Source organism: Grammomys surdaster, unplaced genomic scaffold, assembly GCF_004785775.1.
Source record: "Grammomys surdaster isolate TR1022 unplaced genomic scaffold, NIH_TR_1.0 367, whole genome shotgun sequence".
NCBI lineage: Eukaryota > Metazoa > Chordata > Mammalia > Rodentia > Muridae > Grammomys > Grammomys surdaster.
Window position 1 is genome coordinate 4,343,966 of NW_021604786.1, and position 17,755 is coordinate 4,361,720.

The following is a 17,755-nucleotide window of genomic DNA, read 5'->3' on the forward strand; positions in this document are numbered from 1 at the left end:
GAGAGAGAGAGAGAGAGAGAGAGAGAGAGAGAGAGAGAGAGAGGAGATGGAGACAGATGGAGCAGTCAAAGGTAGTTGGTATATCTAGGTTGGGTATTGGGTTGCACTACTGATTGTATGGGTATCTTGTTACTGATCATTACCAAATATATAAGCCTTTGATTAATCTTTAAGCATTAGAGTCTCATCTTTCTACTGAGTCCACATGGATGGCGGGATGGTCTGGGCAATGCCCAGCCTTGCAGAGACAGCATGGAAGATTAGCAGAGCCATCTCCCACACTGATGTCTCGTGGGTGGCAGGGCTGGTGTTTCTGGCTGGCTGATTTTAGCTGCTGCTTGCACGTGGCCTCTGGCCATGGAACATGGTGGCTGAGGTAGGCAGAGCTGTCATAGCTTAGATAGTTGGCTTGACTGGAGGCCGCTTTTTAAATATTTACAGCAACACCCGATGACACATGTGCAATTCTTGGAACTCAGTGGAAGGAGAATACAAGTGCTGGAAGGTGTCACAGACATAGACATCACAACCCTCAACCACACCCAAAGAGTAATAATACAGCTTAAAACCCAATACAGGTACTTGCTTTAGCAAAACATACGTGCGGTTGAGTAATATGATTCCTGCTACATGAGTAATATGATTCCTGCTCAAAAACTCATAAGGTAAAACCACTGCCTTGCCAGAAGAGAACCATGTGACCATCCCAGTATATCTCCACCAGCAGATGATGGCATTCACCACCTATCCTTGATCCACATAACCTCTGAAAGCCAGGAGACAGCACATCGGACCTATGTTCTTCAGAGTGGAAGACCCCCTACAACACAGACATGGTTGTTGCCCTCGGAATGGGTACTTGGTTAGTTTTTTAAGAGTCAGGGTCTCACATATCCAAGATTACACTTGATCTAAAGATCCACGTGAACTCTAAATGCCACCAGAGGGACGATGCCAGGTGGTGGTTGCCAAGAAAGCAACATTTGCTCTAGATCATCACAAAAGCTACGGCAGGATGCTAGGACTCTGAGACTGAGTCCATAAAATGAGACCCAGGAGCACATTACAGGTAGTTGGACTAAGGGGTATTGCTGATATGTGTCTCAGCCTGGGATCTAGAACCTGGAACAAAGTCACAACAAATACGAGGAACCACTCAGACCTAAAGTGTGCCTCACAGCACTTAGCAGGGGGATGTGCCACAACTAAGTGCTAATCCTGTCCTGCCACTTTGCAGCCATATGTACTTGGGAAAGATAGTTGTGTCTGGGCTTACTTTGATATCCACCAAATAAAATGTATTAAAATAGCTATTGCTATGTATTTAAATATATGCTTCCATTATCCATTCATCCATTAGCCAGTATCTATCTATCTATCTATCTATCTATCCATCCTTCTATTGTCCATCTATTATCCTCTTGATCCATCCATCCATCCATCCATCCATCCATCCATCCATCCATCCCTTTTATAAAATGGTTACAATTTTACCCCTTTAAAAGTTCCCACTTGCCAGGCAGTGGTGACACATGCTTTAATCCCAGCACTTGGGAGGCAGAGGCAGGCGGATTTCTGAGTTTGAGGCCAGCCTGGTCTACAGAGTGGGTTCCAGGACAGCCAGGGCTATCTCGAAAAACCAAAAAAAACAACAACAACAACAACAACAACAACAACAACAACAAAAAAGCTCCCATTACCTTAACTTTGTATCCTATGCCAGCCCCAAGTTCTCTATGTAACTGAGGTTGGCCTTGAACTCTGATCCTCCTATCTGCCCTGGTCCTAACCTCTGCCATCAAAATGCCGTGTCTCAGGTTGCACAGTTGTGCCATGGAAAGAAACTTCAAAGATTAAACAAGTTCCTATGCGTAAAACATTTGACATATTCACTGCACATACTGAACACTCATTATAGGTGGATGTGTTAAAGCTCGACAATATTGGCTATTAGGTTCCAAAATGCCATGATGTCAAACAGAGACTAGGACAACCAATTTGTTCTGACGAGGTGTGGAAAGTTTTGAAATTTCTTCTCTCACAGAGCCCTCACAGGTGGCATGGTAAGCAGCCCGCTAATTTTAGCAGGAAGAGAATCAGAAGGGCAGGCATTCCTGGGAGGTTTACTCTTGGTAACACACTCACGATTTCAATACCACCTGTAAAAGGATATGATGGCCTTTCTTAGTGTCTGAGGCACCAAGGAAGACATCACATGAAATGGTGCTTCGGTAGACTCTGTACAGTGCAGCTGATGTGGCAACTTAAAACCCTTATTGATTGTGCAGGGGATATGATCCAATGGTATGTTTATGTGAGTCACACACCACAGGAGTCTGATGCCTGGAGTCAAGAGGTGGTGTTTGCCAGTTGGAAATCAGCTTCCTCACAGGGACAAAACTAAATGACTGGGTTTCCTCTCAAAAGTTGTGCTCAGAGCCTCCGCTTGAGAGATTTTAGGCTGTCTACTTGGAATGAACATTGATTTTTTTTTTTTTTCGAGACAAGGTTTCTCTGTGTAGCCCTGGCTGTCCTGGAACTCACTCTGTAGACCAGGCTGGCCTCGAACTCTTGAACTCAGAAATCCGCCTGCCTCTGCCTCCCAAGTGCTAGGATTAAAGGCGTGCACCACCACTGCCCAGCTGGAATGAGCACTGATAATAGAAATGCCCAGTGAAGCTTGGCATAATAGTAGTACACACCTTTAATCTCAGCAGTTGGGAACCAGAGGCAGATGGATCTCTATGAATTCAAGGCCAACCTGGTCTACATAGTGAGTTCTAGGACAGCCAGGGCTACAGAGAGAAACTGTCTCGAAAAACAAAGAAACAAAGAAACAGAGAAAGGTTTTATTATATTCCTCTTGGATTATACCCAAACCTTTATTTCTAAGAAACTACAGTTCAAGACACAATTTGGGTTACAGTTGACTGATATATTCTGTAGTGCACTTTTTGCCTGTCACCTGCTTTGATGCCAGCAGGGATTGTGCCTTAGCTGCCGTTCCATTGGTTTCTACCTCTAATAGCCGTTGTTCCACCAGAAAGACTCTCCATCATCATTCTGGCCAGGAAGGGTGGTGGTCATTGGCAAACTCCTCCTGTATATATTGCTTCCTTAATTGTATGATCTGGGCTTGGGAGGGGGGTAGGGTCACCACTCCCAACTGTCTAGTCTCCAGAAGCAACTGTATTTTACCCAACTTCCATTTGTCTTCCAATCTTCAACCCACTAAAGAAAATAGGTATGAGTCTGTTGCTCTTCTCCGGGGCCTGGTGATTCTGGGATGACCGTAGTTGGCTCAGTAGAATTGTGATGTGGAGTGTATGCAAATTTGACTCTTCAGAACAGAGAGGCCTCAACTTCACCAGAAACAGGGGAGAAACTTTACTAAATAGCATACCAAGACAGTAGCCCATTGGGGCTTTAAAAGAAGACAGCCAGAAGAGGAAATTCCAGAGAATAACAGTGAAAGGGGTTTCTGTGACTTTCTATTCATCTACATGGAAGGAGATGTCACCCTTAGGAGCTCTCCTGTACAGAAGACACCCTCTATTAACTATGCATTAGATACATTGTCAGGCACAGAACAATGGCACTCTTAGGTGTATTTTACACCACCATGTAAGCCGCACAACAGGCTGGTTGGTGTAATAAAGTCAATACAACGGTGTAGTCATCATGGTCTCGGAGACTCTCATTTAGACCTGGGTCCAGGATGAGAAAGTCTGCCTGGGAACCAGTTTGGTAGCTCTCAGATTCTGTGGTCCTTGCAAACTTCCCCAGGCTCTTGAATTCCGAGAGACAGACATCATAACACCTACTAGTGTCCAAACGCATTGTCTTGTGGGAGAGAACACTTTCATACGCTGTGGGTTCTAAGCAAGATGGCCTACTTTTCTATTCCTGTCTTCTTGTCACGTTACTAAATGCAGTGAACACACACGATGCCCTTAAAGGGACTGCCCGCACTCCTGTTTTTTGGCTGGACTGTTATAAATGATTAATTGATCCATAAACAAGAAAAAAACTGCAGATGACCCGGCTACTATGAGGCCAAGTGACCTGGAGTTCATTGAAGGGACCAAACTTAAAGGAACCTGCTTATCTGGTGATATCCAATCTGACCCTTCAAAACTGAAAAAGAGTCACAGTCTTAAGTCACAGATAATGCACTGGAATATGGACGGTGGTGATATTGTGCCTGAGGATAGAGAAGCGATGGTTTCATGGCAGCCACTTGGAGTCACAAGTATAAAACGCAGTCAAATTACTGACTAAAATCCTCGTCAGCTTGTATAAAGCAACTAGACGGACTACCATCCCCTGTTTCCCATCCCGGAAGTGGTGTATATGTGCACGCATGCGTGTGGAGGAGGGCCTTGGACTCCCTGGAGCTGGACGTGAGCTGCTTTAGCATAGTTTTTATACAAAGCACTTTGCGTCATATTTCAGATGCAATACCTACACTTCAGGAAGAATCAAGCTGTACAGTAGTATTTCTTCCCCCATAAAAAAATAAATGTGATGGCGAGCTAGAGAGATGGCTCTGCCATTAAGAGCACTGGCTGCTCTTGCAGGGGAGCCAAGCTCAGTTCTTAGTGCCCACATCAGCCAGCTCTTAATCATCTTTAACTCCAACCTCACGGGTTCGAGTCCCTCTTCTGGCCTCTGAGGACACGCACGCACATGTGCACATGCACACAAATTGTAAAATGGATCTTAACAGATCTGAGCCTTTTTCTGTTATAATTTTCTATTTTTATTTAAAGAAGTTTTCATCCTAGAAGTATTTTAAAAAAGGCGTCTTGTCTGGCCAACTTGGGCAAGTATGATTTCTTTCTTTACATGCTATGGTTACTGGGAGTGATGATTCATACCTATGACTCCTGCTTATGGGTGTCTGTGGTAAGGAGGACTGCCCGGGCTCAAGTCCAGGCTGGGCTCCGTAGGGATTTCCAGGCCGATAAGCCACAGGTCCACTTGTTACAGTTTATCCCCTCCCCATAAATATCATACTGTCTGTCCACATTGGGATTCTGTTTCTTTGATTCCTCAGAATTAGAGCCATTAAAAGAGCCATTCATTCCAAGAGGGCTGGGAGGTGTCATTCCCAACTCAGCACTAGGCCACCATAAAGGCTTACCAGGAAGGCTGTTACAGCTGCGAACAATTCCTAGCACATACATAAAATTCTGACTGTAACATGGATGGCAGCTAGGCATGTAGTGGCTAAATGCTCCCAGGTAAATTATCACACATGTAATCTTCAGCTTATGGGGACAGGACACAGCACTGGATTTGAGGAAAAGCTATGGCAGGAACATCCTTAAATTCACTCAGGGCTGTGTGGAGAGATGGCTTCCACTGCCCTGCATTCTGTATAGAAACCCACCCGGCTCAGCCCACATCTGTCGACACAGTTCGGTTCTGACGCCACGCATCCCTTTGGAGCTTATGTGTGGTTTTCAGTTTGCCCTTAATTTCACAGCAGGAGAAAGAATCAAGTCCACTCAGCAAACAACCTAAACACAGCCAGAGAAATCCTGGAAGACAAATTGACAGGGATCACAGGGAGTTCTTGAGGTACCCTTGTTAAAAAAAAAAATAAGCGCCATCTTTTAAAAAGTTGCATTCTTTGCATAAAGTCTCTGAGCAGAAATGAAATATTTAATGAGCAGCATTAAGAAAGACCTAGCATCTGAGAAGCACACACTCATGTTCTTGCTTTGCCTCTCTGGGATGTACCCAGTGCTGGTTTGCCACCACAAGGTCAACATGAAACCCTGTGCCCTACCGGAATAGGACGCTGTTCAGAGCTGTGTTTCCCTAGAAGACTTCTAAGCTTTATATAAAAGGAACATTTGAAAATGAACATTGCTGCTTACAATCTCCAAATCTAATAGCCAGCCTCTGTACATCAAACCAGTCTGCCCCCCCTCTGTAGCCTGTAAGTCACCTACCCTTATTTCTTTGTCATATTCTTTACCAAATCCACCATTTGACCAATTCTTCCACACGTAGTAACCCCAGAGTGAGAGCAAGCATGAATAGAGACTTGGCAATACCTGGGATTGGTTTGATTTCTCCATAGAGGGCAGAAGCTTTGACTTCTTGCTTTCTACCATCTACGCCCTCTACGTGTATGAAACCCCAGGGTCACCTAGACCAGTGACTCTCAACCTTTGAATGGTGTGACCTTTTAATCCAGTGCCTCACGATGTAGTGACCCCCAGCCAGGAAATTATTTTCATTGCTACTTCACAACTGTACTTCTGCTACTGCTGTGGATTGTACTATAAGTATCTGGGGTTTCTGATGGTCCTAGGCCACTCCTGTGAGAGGGTCGAGACCTACAGGTTGAGAAGCACGGGCCTAGGCTTTGTGTGTGCAGGTCATATATAGAAATAAAAAAAATGTAAGCCTCATATAATCCCATTCCAGACACTGCAGAATGAACTCTAATTTTGTTTTCTCGTATTTACTGGGTTTTCTAGATAGACACTACGGGTAACAAACACACCACTGACAACTTGAAGAAAGCAGATGTGGGAATTAAGTAACAGATTGACGCGGAAGAGTTAGGTCCTGGCTTGTGTTTTGGGCCACTGCTGCCCTCTAGGGGACATGTGAGAAATGAGTCAAGTTTCTAGAAAAATCAAGACTGGAAAATCATTTTATCCGGTCAGCTTTTATGAAGGAAGACAACTGAAAACTCATCAAAACAGGTTCGTGGATTATGTCGAAATGACACAGAGAACAATCCCTCGGGCCGCGTGCTTTCCCAGGGCCATCTGACTGAGACTCTTCCCCTCCACCCCCCTCCCCAAACACACCCGGCATTTCGAGCCTGTTATTTCTTGTCCTGCTAGGCAGCAGCTGCGGACTATGACTAATGTGTTAGTCACTGTTTATACTTTCAGCTCTTAGCTTCCAGGGCCCCAGAAACCAGAAACTCCGGCTCCTTCCCTCTTTCTGAAGTCAGTTCGTTCAGAGGAAAAATATGCAAACATTTCACCAGTTGCCAAATTGATACTTATTTCTGGGCAAGGAGCTTCACTAATTTCACGCATAGGGAAAACATTAACTCATGATTTTTTTTTTATACAGTGTATGCAATTTAAATCTTTTTTTTTTTCTTGGTAAAACACTTGGAAAACTAGGAATACTATCTGCTCCCTCCCTCCCAAATCATTTTTATAATAATATTTTTAAATGTTTATGTGTATAAGTGTTTTGTCTATATATATGTCTGCACAGCCTGGTACCCCAGAGGACAGCAAAGGGCATTGGATCCCCTGGAACTGGAGTCACAGACGCTTGTGACCCACCAAGTGGGTGCTAGAAACAGAGGGATTAACAGGTGCTCTCCATGGCTAAGCTGCCTCTCCAGCCCTTCCCCCCACAAGTCCTAGCGGAGAGTTTAAATGACTCACAGAACGCAAACTTCCCTGTCTGGGGGATAATTTCACGACTTCAGGAAAATAACAACTGCCCATCCATTGAGCATTTGCTGAGCTTCTTGTTACCCCGCAGACACTATGTTAAGGATGCCGGGTATGTAGGAAAATCTGAGCATACAGGAGAAAGAAGGTACCATTTAGGAAGTCTGGATCTTTGGCCTATAAGTTGACTTGAAACTGATAAACAGATTCAACAGAAACCACACGTTTTTAAACCTTTGTGTTTTTCTGGGCTAGCAACACTCAGCATGATGCTATTTTATAATGGCAGGTATCGGCAGTGAGGAGGCCAATCAGTGGTGGATAATGGCGGTCAAGCACCGTGCGGTGCAGTACTGAGTGGGTGTGGTAGTTTGAATGTGCTTGGCCCCTGGGAAGTGGCACTATTAGAAAGTGTGGAGGAAGTGCGTCACTGTGTAGGTGGGCTTTGAGGTCTCCTAGCGCTTAAGCTCCACCCAGTGCAGAAGAGACCCTCCTCCTGGCTGCCTAGGAAAGAAGCCAGGGCTGCCTTCAGATCAGATAGAGATGTAGAACTCTTGGCTACCACAAAACCATGTCTGCCTGGATGCTGCCATGTTTCCACCATGATGATAATGAACTGAACCTCTGAACCTGTAAGCCAGCCCCAATTAAAGCCTTTGTACGAGTTGCCTTGATCACGGTGTCTCTTCATGGCAATAAAACCCAAACTAAGACTGTTGGGAAGCCGTGAGATTCACGTGTGTTCACATGTGTGTGTGCTGGTGGAGGATGCCAGGGATCATTATGGGGTGTCTTCCACCACGGCTCTCCACCTTGGTTTTTTTTTTTTTTTTGAGACAGGGTTTCTCACTGAACTTGGAGTTTGCTGCTCTAGGCTAGGCTGTCTGGCCATGAAGCCCTAGGGTTCTACCTGTCCCCATTTCTTCAGCTCTGGGATAACAGGCACTGTAGTCCAACTGGATTTTACATAGGTGTTGGGAATTGAGCTCAACAAACACTTTGCTGAGCCATTTCCCTAGCCTTAAATGTGTTTTGACCTATGGTATTTTCAACTTAAGCCAAGGGATCACATTTTACTCCTGTACAACATTTAATGGGATCCAGTAAGTGTTGTTGAAACAGTTTGTTTTACGTCTATAATTTACTAGGCTTCAAGAATTCTAAGAATAAGAAATACAATGGCTTCTTTTTGTACTTTAAGGACCAAGAACTCTTTACTATCTATTAATATCTATTTTACTATCTATTAATAGTCCTTTAGGTGGGTATTAGTGTCCCAGGTTTATAGATAAACAGCATGACTGTCTTAGTGAGGCTTATTACTGCTGTGATAAACCACACAGGGAGGAAATGATTTGTTTGGCTTCCATATCACAATTCATTGTCATAGGTAGTCAGGTAAGGAACTCAGACAGGAACCTGGAGGCAGGAGCTGATGCAGAGGCCATGGAAGGATGCTGCTTACTGGCTTGCTCCTCATGGCTTGCTCAGCCTGCTTTCTTATAGAATACAGGACCAGCACCCCAGAGATGGCACCACCCACAATGGGCTGGGCCTTCGCTCATCTATTGCTAATCAAGAAAATGCCTTACAGGCCTGCCTACCACCCAATCTATGGAGGGAGGCATTTTTGCAACTGAGGCTGTCTCCTCTTTGATGAGTCTAGTTTGTGTCAAGTTGAAATAAAACTAGCCAATACAACTGGCCCCCTTGTCAATTTGACACACGCCTTACAATTAGAACCTTTCCTTTCTCGTTTATCCCCAAGATGGTACGGTAATGTTGACATCACATCGATAACTTTCAAACATCACACATAAATAACTTTAAAATTCCCACAGACTTTACAAATTCAAACATATTAAGACTTCAGTCTCTTTAAAATATCCAATCTCTCTAAAAATTCAACATTTCTTATAAAATTTCAGCTGTGGGCTCCTGTAAACATCAAAATTAAATACTGTATTAGTCAAGGGTCTTTAGAGTCACAGAACTTATGGATTGTCTCTATATATTAAGAGAATTTATTGGAATTACTCACAGTCTGCAGTCCAGTTAACCCAACAATGGGCAGCTGTGAATGGGAAGTCTAAGAATTTAGTAACTGCCCAATCCACGAGGCTGGGTGTTTCAGCTGGTCTTCTGTATAGGATGGAATCCTGAAGAAGTAGGTTCCAACAGAGGTGCTGGCAAGTAAGTACAAGCAGGCGAAGAAGAATGAATCTTTCCTCTTCCAATGTCCTTATATAGGCTTCCAGGAGAAGGTTAATCTGAGGTGGCTCAGATTAAAGGTGTGTACCACCAGGTCTGGGTTTGGAACTTGCTCTGTCCCAGACTGGCCTTGAACTCAGTGATCTGCCTGCCTCAGGCTCCTGGGATTAAAGGCATACACTTGGGCCTAAGCTTTTCATGGCCACTATGCCTCAAGATCTGGATCAAAAGTGTGTGACATCCTACGTCAAGATCTGGGTCAGGAGCCTGTGTCTTCCAGCCTCAAGATCTGGGTCACAGATAGGCCCTCCATTTATGGATTGTAGTTCATTTCAGATGTCTTCGCATTGACAACCATGAATAATCACCCCAGATACCTTCCCACTTCAAGAGGGAAGGGTGAGGGTACAGTAATCTGAGCAAAGCAAAACAAAACTCTAAAAATAACTCAACACCCAATGTCTGGAATTCACTCATGATCTTCTGGGCTTCTCCAAGGGGCTTGGGACACTTCTCCAGCTCCATGCTCTGGGACACACACATGACTTGTCTTCTAGGCTTCAGCTGACTCTACTACAGTTGCTGTTCTTGGTGGTCATCCCATGGTCCTGGCATCTCTAAGATACTGGGGTACATCTCTACTGCAACTGGGCTACACTTTCACTAATAGCCTCTCTTAGGCTCTCTTCATGGTGCCAAGCCTCAAATTCTCTGCATGGCTCCTTTAATCCTAGGCCATCAACTGCCACTGAGGCTGTGCCCTCACCAACGGTCTTCCTGGCCTCTCCTGGCCTCTCACAGTGTCAAGCCTCCGCCACTCTCCATAAGCCCTTCATACCTTCAAAACTAGTACCACCTGGGTGACTGTTACACTACCCAGTTTGGATTTACAACCTTGGCTGCCTCTGGAATACAGCTTCTGTGTGCTAACTGAAAGGAAACATTTCTCAGAAGATTTCAACTCAATGATACTGGTTCTTCTTCATCATAACGGATTCTTCAGCCCCAGCTGAGTAGTATCCATTGTTTCAGCAAAAGAAAGGTTTACTTTAGTGATTCTGGTATCTTGTTAATCACAGCTGATTCTTCAACTCCCAGCTAACCAGAACTATGGACTCTATACACAAAAGGTCCAGTAGAGTCTTCGCTTTTCTCTGAAACAGCACAAAGCCAGGGATTTCAACACTCTTATCTTGTAAGCTCCGTCAGAACATCTCACTTGAGCTCTCAACACTCAGAGGCCTGTCTAGCCCAAAGTTCCAAAGCCTCCCCAAAGCAACCTGTTCAGGTCTGTCACAGCAATACCCTACTATCCTGGTACCAACTTGTCTTAGTTATGGTTACTATTGCTGTGATAAAGCACCAAGGAAACTCAGGGTGGAGAGGGTTTAGTGAGCTTTTACTTACACATGGATCGTTGAGGAAAGCCAGGGCAGGAATTTAAACAGGGCAGGATCATGGAGGGAAGAGCTGATTCAGAGGTCATGGAGGAGTGATGCTTACTGGCTTGCTCCTCGTGACTTGCTCAGCTGGCTTTTTTATATGTCCCAGGATCACCAGCCTAGGTAGGGTGGCAACAATCTCAAAGACCTGGACCCTTGCCCATCAATCACTAATTAAGAAAATGCCTTACAGGCTTGCCTGTAGCCCCATCTTATAGAAACATTTTCTCAGTTGACTTTCCCTCCTCTCTGATGATTCTAGTTTGTGTCAAGGTTGACATAAAACCAGTCAGGACAATGACCCAGCAGTGGCTTTTCGTCTTTTATTTATTTTGTAAGTACATTAGTATTTGCCTGTACATATTTCTATGGGTCACATGCTTGTCTAGTGATGAGAGAAGCCAGAGAGGGCATCTGATCCTGTGAAACTTGAGTTCCAGATGGTTGTGAGCCGCCATGTTGGTGCTGGGAACTAAACCTGGGCCCTCTGGAAGAGCACCGAGTGCTCTTAACCATTATTAATTGTTAAGGTATCCGGAGCCTTTATTGCTTCAGCCCTTGATGATTCACCATGCATTCTATAAGCCAGAGTGTGGCAGACTGGAAACCAAGAGTATTTATATCATTGTAATCATATTCATCCCAGTGTATGAATCTGGCATAATCCCTGGCACATATTAGGTGGACAACAAATACATGTAAAATTATTAACTCCTCTTGGGTGGAATACTCTTTGCTTTCATGTTAGTACTTCAATTGCTTTAGAGAGTGTTTGGTACAAAACTGTTGTGATGGTTTGAATATTCTTGTTCCAGGGAGTGGCACTATTAGGAGGTGTGGCTTTGTTGGAGGCAATGTGTCACTGTGGGAGGGGATGGGTTTTAAGACCCTCATCCTAACCATGTGCTAGCCAATCTTCTCTTAGCAGCCTTCAGATGAAGGTGTCGAACTCTCAGCTCCTTCTGCACCATGCCTACTTGGTGCCTGTCATGATTCCACTATGATGATAACGGACTGAACCTCTGCACCCGTAAGCCAGCCCCAATGAAATGTTGTCCTTTATAAGAGTTGCCTTGGTCATGGTGTCTGTTCACAGCAGTAAGACCGTAACTAAGACAATAGGTTTTCTTTTCTCTTTCAGATTAAAATAAAATAAATAAAGAGTAGGTGTCTGACTCTGTGTGAGTCTATGTGCATCATATGTATGCAGGATCCAGAGGAAGACAGCAGAGGGTGCTACACTCCCCCTAGAGTCAGAGTCACAGGTAGTCGTGAGCCACCTGGCACCGGTGCTGGGAATTAAACCCAAGATCTCTGGGAGAACAGCAAATGCTTGTAGCTGCTCAACTCCTTTCAGCTTCCACAAAGTTGATTTTTCTAATAAGATGTTGGGGATTGGACTGAGGGCAGCATGCACGGAGCGTCCTCTGTCAGTGGGCCCCGCCCCCAGCGACCCACTTCTCCCTGTATATTATGCTGTTGGGATGAAGTCACAGGACAAATATTTTTGATGAGAAAGATTCTCACCATTGATTCTGGGACTGATTTTCACTTGAACTCAGAGTTTCTGAGGACCCGTCAGACTTGACATTGGCGGTTTCTTCCTTCCAAAAATTTGAGAAAATAAAAAGAGAAACTGATATTTTAAAAAGAAAATCAAATTCTTACTCCTCGAGGAAGAAATAGTTGGGCCACACAGAAGAAACAGAAAATTTAAAGAACACTGAACATTTTTTTTTTTTTTTTTGCGACAGTGATGGAATACATCTGGAAAAAAAAAAACAGGCAAATATGGCAAATTTATGAGAACAGATTTTTAAAAGTTCAGAGAACAGACTAGAGGATTCGATGGTGCAGGATGTAAAAGAGAAAATGCCTGGAAAAGATAGAGAAGCTGGCAAAAATTCTAAATACCCTTAAAAAAGAAATCCACCAACCCCTTCAGTACTAGCTTTTTCTGGTGTTAACATTATGAGTAATTTTGTTTAAACCTTCTAGGTTTTTAAGTTTTGAGTCAAGTGATTTAAAATCTTGATTGATTGATTGACTGATGATTGATTGTGTGTGGGGAGGGGCATATTCTTGCTACTATGCACACATGTAGGTCATGTAGGTCAGTAGATAATTTTTTTTTTTTTTTTTTTTTTGGTTTTTCGAGACAGGGTTTCTCTGTGTAGTCCTGGCTGTCCTGGAACTCACTCTGTAGACCAGGCTGGCCTCGAACTCAGAAATCCGCCTGCCTCTGCCTCCCAAGTGCTGGGATTTAAGGCGTGCGCCACCACCGCCCGGTGCCGCCCGGTGTCAGTAGATAACTTGAGGAAGTTGGTTCTCTCCTTCTGTAGGTGGGGATCAAACTCAAATCTTCAGGTTTGGCAACAAGAGCCTTCACCGGCTGAGCCTTCTGAATGCCAGTCCTATCAGATGATTTTTATTTTTTTCAGAAGATCAGCATAATTCTGATTATAACGTAAACAGCCCGACAAAGCGGACCTTCGACCAAGTTCTATGATGACTTTGTTTGGGAATCTCCAGTGAAAGAGCACTGGATCACGGAGAGATGCAGCTGCCCTTGTCGGGGCTTCTGGATCATCTTCTGTGGGGCTTTGGGATCGATCATTCTCAGTGGCCGGAGCTTTGGGATTGCCTTCCGTGGTCCTGAGCAGTTCTCTTGTGACGTAATGAATGGAACATCTGCTTATTGAGACACTTCTGGGTGCGAACATCTTCTAGGCACAAATACGAACAAAGCCCTGGCTTTGTTTAAGTTATGCTGCAATGGGCAGAAATGTATTCAGTAAGCGGAGTGGGTAAGAATGCTTTCTAGAAACAAGTTAAGTAGGGTCCCGGGCAAAGAAGTGAATCGGCGAGGCTGCTTCAGACCTGGTGATCAGCTGAGCCCCCGGGAGGATGTCGGAGTCTTACCTAGAGGGTGCCATGGTGTGAATGAGTCTTGTGAAAATTCAGAAGCGTGATGGTCCAGGTTAGGCAGGAATTAAAATGAAAATCCCCCATGATTGGAGGTCAATTAGCAATAATAATTAAAAAAATCTGTGTCTATATGTATGTATGTGTATATATATATGTATATACGTACATATGTATATATGTATATGATATCTATGTCTTTGTCCATGACTGTGTATAAAATGAAAATTCCTGCATGATTGGAGGCCAATTAGAAATAATTATTTAAAAAATTTTTCTGTCTCTCTGTCTATATGTATATATGTATGTGTATATGTAGTATATGTATGCATATATATGTATATATGTATGCATACATTATATATATACATATACATATACATATACACACACACACACACACACACACACATATATATATATATATATATATATATATATATATATGGTGTTTGTTTTCATTCTTGCTGCTTAAAGCCAAAGAACATCATTTTGTCTAAATGAGAGTTACTCACACCACAGTGGCAGTGATGCATTAACAAGAAAGAACATAGGACCAGAGGGTGTCAGGTTTCTGTGCTTGTGTCAAAGAGAATGAGAGGGAAGAGTAAGAAGAATGAGGAGAATGTGTGGGAGTAGGGGTGGCTCCCTTGCTCTGTGCCCTTGTGGTCTGGGTAGTGGGTGTTAGGAGATAGCTCCCGTGCTCCGTGCCCTCACTGTCCAGTTTGTGGGACTTGAGGACAGTTCCTGTGCCCTGAGCCATCTTGATCTGGCTGGTAGGACCGTAGTCTCTTTAGATATACAGCGTCCATTCTTTAGAAATGATTTTAACCCTGGAACGAGCAGTTATTTTGAAGACTCTCTGTAGATGATCAGGCTTTTATTGAATGTGAGGTGTGTCTGTCAGAACCTTCTCTGGGTATTCAGAAGTAACCCCAGTGAAGCTCTCCTGTTCCCTGCCTTCAGTTTCCAAAGAAGACTCCCGAAAGGAGAGGCACAGGTCATGCTGGGCTCACGGAAAAGAGGTCAGGACCTAAGAGAATCTGACCCTCCCGCAGAGGAATTCTAGTCTTTGGAATGCAGAGGTGTGGGACCTCAAGGGCCGGAGGTAAATCTTCTCTCTCACTCCATTTCTTCAAATCCTTACTTAGTTTTCTTCTTATTTTTATTAAATACCCAGAATTAGTTCTCCTTTCTTGCTCACAATCATTTCAAATATAACTCATCTGTTGAACATAGGAAAGTGGACTCAGCCTTTCCCCAGACAGATTCAAAGGATGGTTCTAGGAACACAGAGGATGCCAGCTATGGCCACAGGAAGCTGCTGCTGGCAGTGGCGGGATGGGTACCACACGTGACATGTGGCCTGGTAGTGGTTGGTGTATAATAGGAATTTTTGTCTCCAGATAGAGATAACTTATGAGAACATACCCAAATTACCAAGTTTTGAGTGTTTTGATTCTAAAAGTAGGATATGGCTTTTGTTAAAAAAAAAAAAAGTGGCAGTCAGGACAATAAATGAACTAAAGTTTCCACTGAGTGAAAACTGCCCATTGTCCTCCGTCTTTGAGAAAGAGTGAGAGAGGAGGAATAAGGTACAGAGGCTGGGGTCTTGAGTTTTCAAAAGCAGGAAGGGAGAAGTGTCTTAAAAATCTATTCATTTTAGTGAGATTTAGTGAGCTAACATTCACAGAAACAAATTTGAATCTCCAACAGAGACAAAACTTAGCCCTGCAGCCACTGGATGGGACATGTGTGACTTTATGCTAGATATGTTGAGGGAGATCTGGCCTGATGGAGCGAGCAGCCATGGATGTAACTTCAGGGGTAGACTGAGCTAAAATGAAGCAATTGCTAATGGCGTTTTACCAGAGTGCTTGTCAGACAATACAATTCAGAGTATAGTCCAAGGACAGCAATTAAGACACTTGTTGAGCCGGGGGGTGGTGGCGCATGCCTTTAATCCCAGCACTTGGGAGGCAGAGGCAGGTGGATTTCTGAGTTCGAGAGTTCAAGGCCAGCCTGGTCTACAGAGTGAGTTTCAGGACAGCCAGGGTCTACACAGAGAAACCCTGTCTCGAAAAAACAACAAAAAAAAAGACACTTGTTGCAGAAAGTTTTAATCTCAATCCAGAGTTCCTACCCTGCCTATGATTATCCAGTTCCTGGGTAAAAGGTACACACAATCTTTATATTTACAATAAGCCTTAGTCAGCACTAGAGCTACCTTCTATGATATTAGAATCTACTTGCCTACCAATAACCGCAGGTTATCACTTCCTGTGTTCCATCTGGGCTGCTCTTCACTCCAACTGGCCAGCCCTCAGGGCTCTTGAATTCAACTAACCCATGGCGGCTTCTCCTCTGTTCACCTTCTTGATGGACGAATTCAGCAGTTCACAAGTGCCTCAACTTAAATTTGACCCCTAAGGGGCATTTACAGAGATGCACACCATGTCAGAAATGCTGGATGTTCCATTCACCAGGATAGCCTAAACTCTCTGGACTCCTCCTGTTCCTAAGATTTTATCTCATGACAGATGTCAGGAGAGTACGCAGGACATTCATGGCCTCTGGGGTTTCTTCTAACCCGGAATCATCCCTTTGAGAATTGCTCACCAACCTTTTATGTCTGATTAGTTTGAGGGTGACTTTTAGGCTGTGCTTTTGGGAACTGGCGGGGGAGCAGGGAGAACAATAAAGATCTTAGACTATCTCCCCTGACCTCGAGGTGACAGCTGGAGGGGACGGCAGGGCTTCCAGCTGGTCAACCCACTTCCCAGTTTTCCTTTGACAAGTCTTCCTGGCTGACCCCAACTTTCTATTAAGTTTACTCTGCTTCTCGTGTGCTGTGATCACAGGCACGGACCCCTGTGCTGGGCTGAGCAAGCCATCTCAGTTTTGATGTCAGCAAGGAGAAAAACATGAACTGGGTCACTGCCTGATTGACGAACACAAGACCAACTGGAAAATGCTAATACTATCACGCCCCTCCCCCACCCCTGCCTTCTCCTGGAGACTTGGCACCAGATGTCCAAGAGTCTGAGAACCCCATGGCCCCAGCCTCGTCGCAGGACCAGGGACCACCCCCGGCCCCAACCAGCTCTGACTTTCCCATGCCTCAGACTGTGTTTTCCCACCCCCTGAGCTATGCCTCGGCGCTTCCCTACAGCCAGGCACCTGCCCCAGGCCACGCCCTGTGGTGGAGCGGAGCTGGTCTACAACCCTACATTAGTTAATATTGATTCGAGGGCTTTGTGTACATGCCCGTGCCCAGAATCGGCGGTGAGAGCTGTGTGGTCGCTGCATTGGAAATGGCTTCTCATTTCCTTTTAGATTTAAATCATTTTTACATTGTGTCGCGTGTGTGTGTGTGTGTGTGTGTGTGTATACATATGCACAGGCGTGTAGGTGCCTGTGGAGACCAGAGGTTTCAGATCCTCTGGAATTTTAAGTTACAGGAGGTTGTGACACCCAATATGGATGCTGGGAACTGAACTAGAGTCTTCTGGAAGAGCAGTGTGTGCTCTTAATGACTGAACCCTCTCTCCACCCTCCACTCCTAGTTCTGAACACAAAAGGTTTAGGTGATGGGAGTGTTTAGGTGGGTAGCCATTCATATTCAGAACAAACAGATCCTACCTTCTTCAGGTATGAACTTAGAGAGAGAGAGAGAGAGAGAGAGAGAGAGAGAGAGAGAGAGAGAGAGAGAGAGAGGAGAGAGGAGAGAGG

General features: G+C 44.5%; 1 protein-coding gene and 1 long non-coding RNA gene across 5 annotated transcripts in view; one reads left to right on the forward strand and one right to left on the reverse strand.

Annotated features, from left to right (window-relative positions):
- The window catches only part of LOC114631893, a 13,433-nt gene extending 12,104 nt beyond the window's left edge, over window positions 1-1,329 (forward strand). For all 3 annotated transcript variants that reach the window (XR_003713018.1, XR_003713016.1, XR_003713017.1), the window contains exon 4: window positions 442-1,329. This is a non-coding gene — a long non-coding RNA (uncharacterized LOC114631893). The remainder of the gene's footprint in view (window positions 1-441) is intronic.
- Window positions 1-17,755, reverse strand: part of Rhobtb1 (Rho related BTB domain containing 1) — a 123,584-nt gene that overhangs the window by 84,339 nt on the left and 21,490 nt on the right. The window lies entirely within an intron of this gene.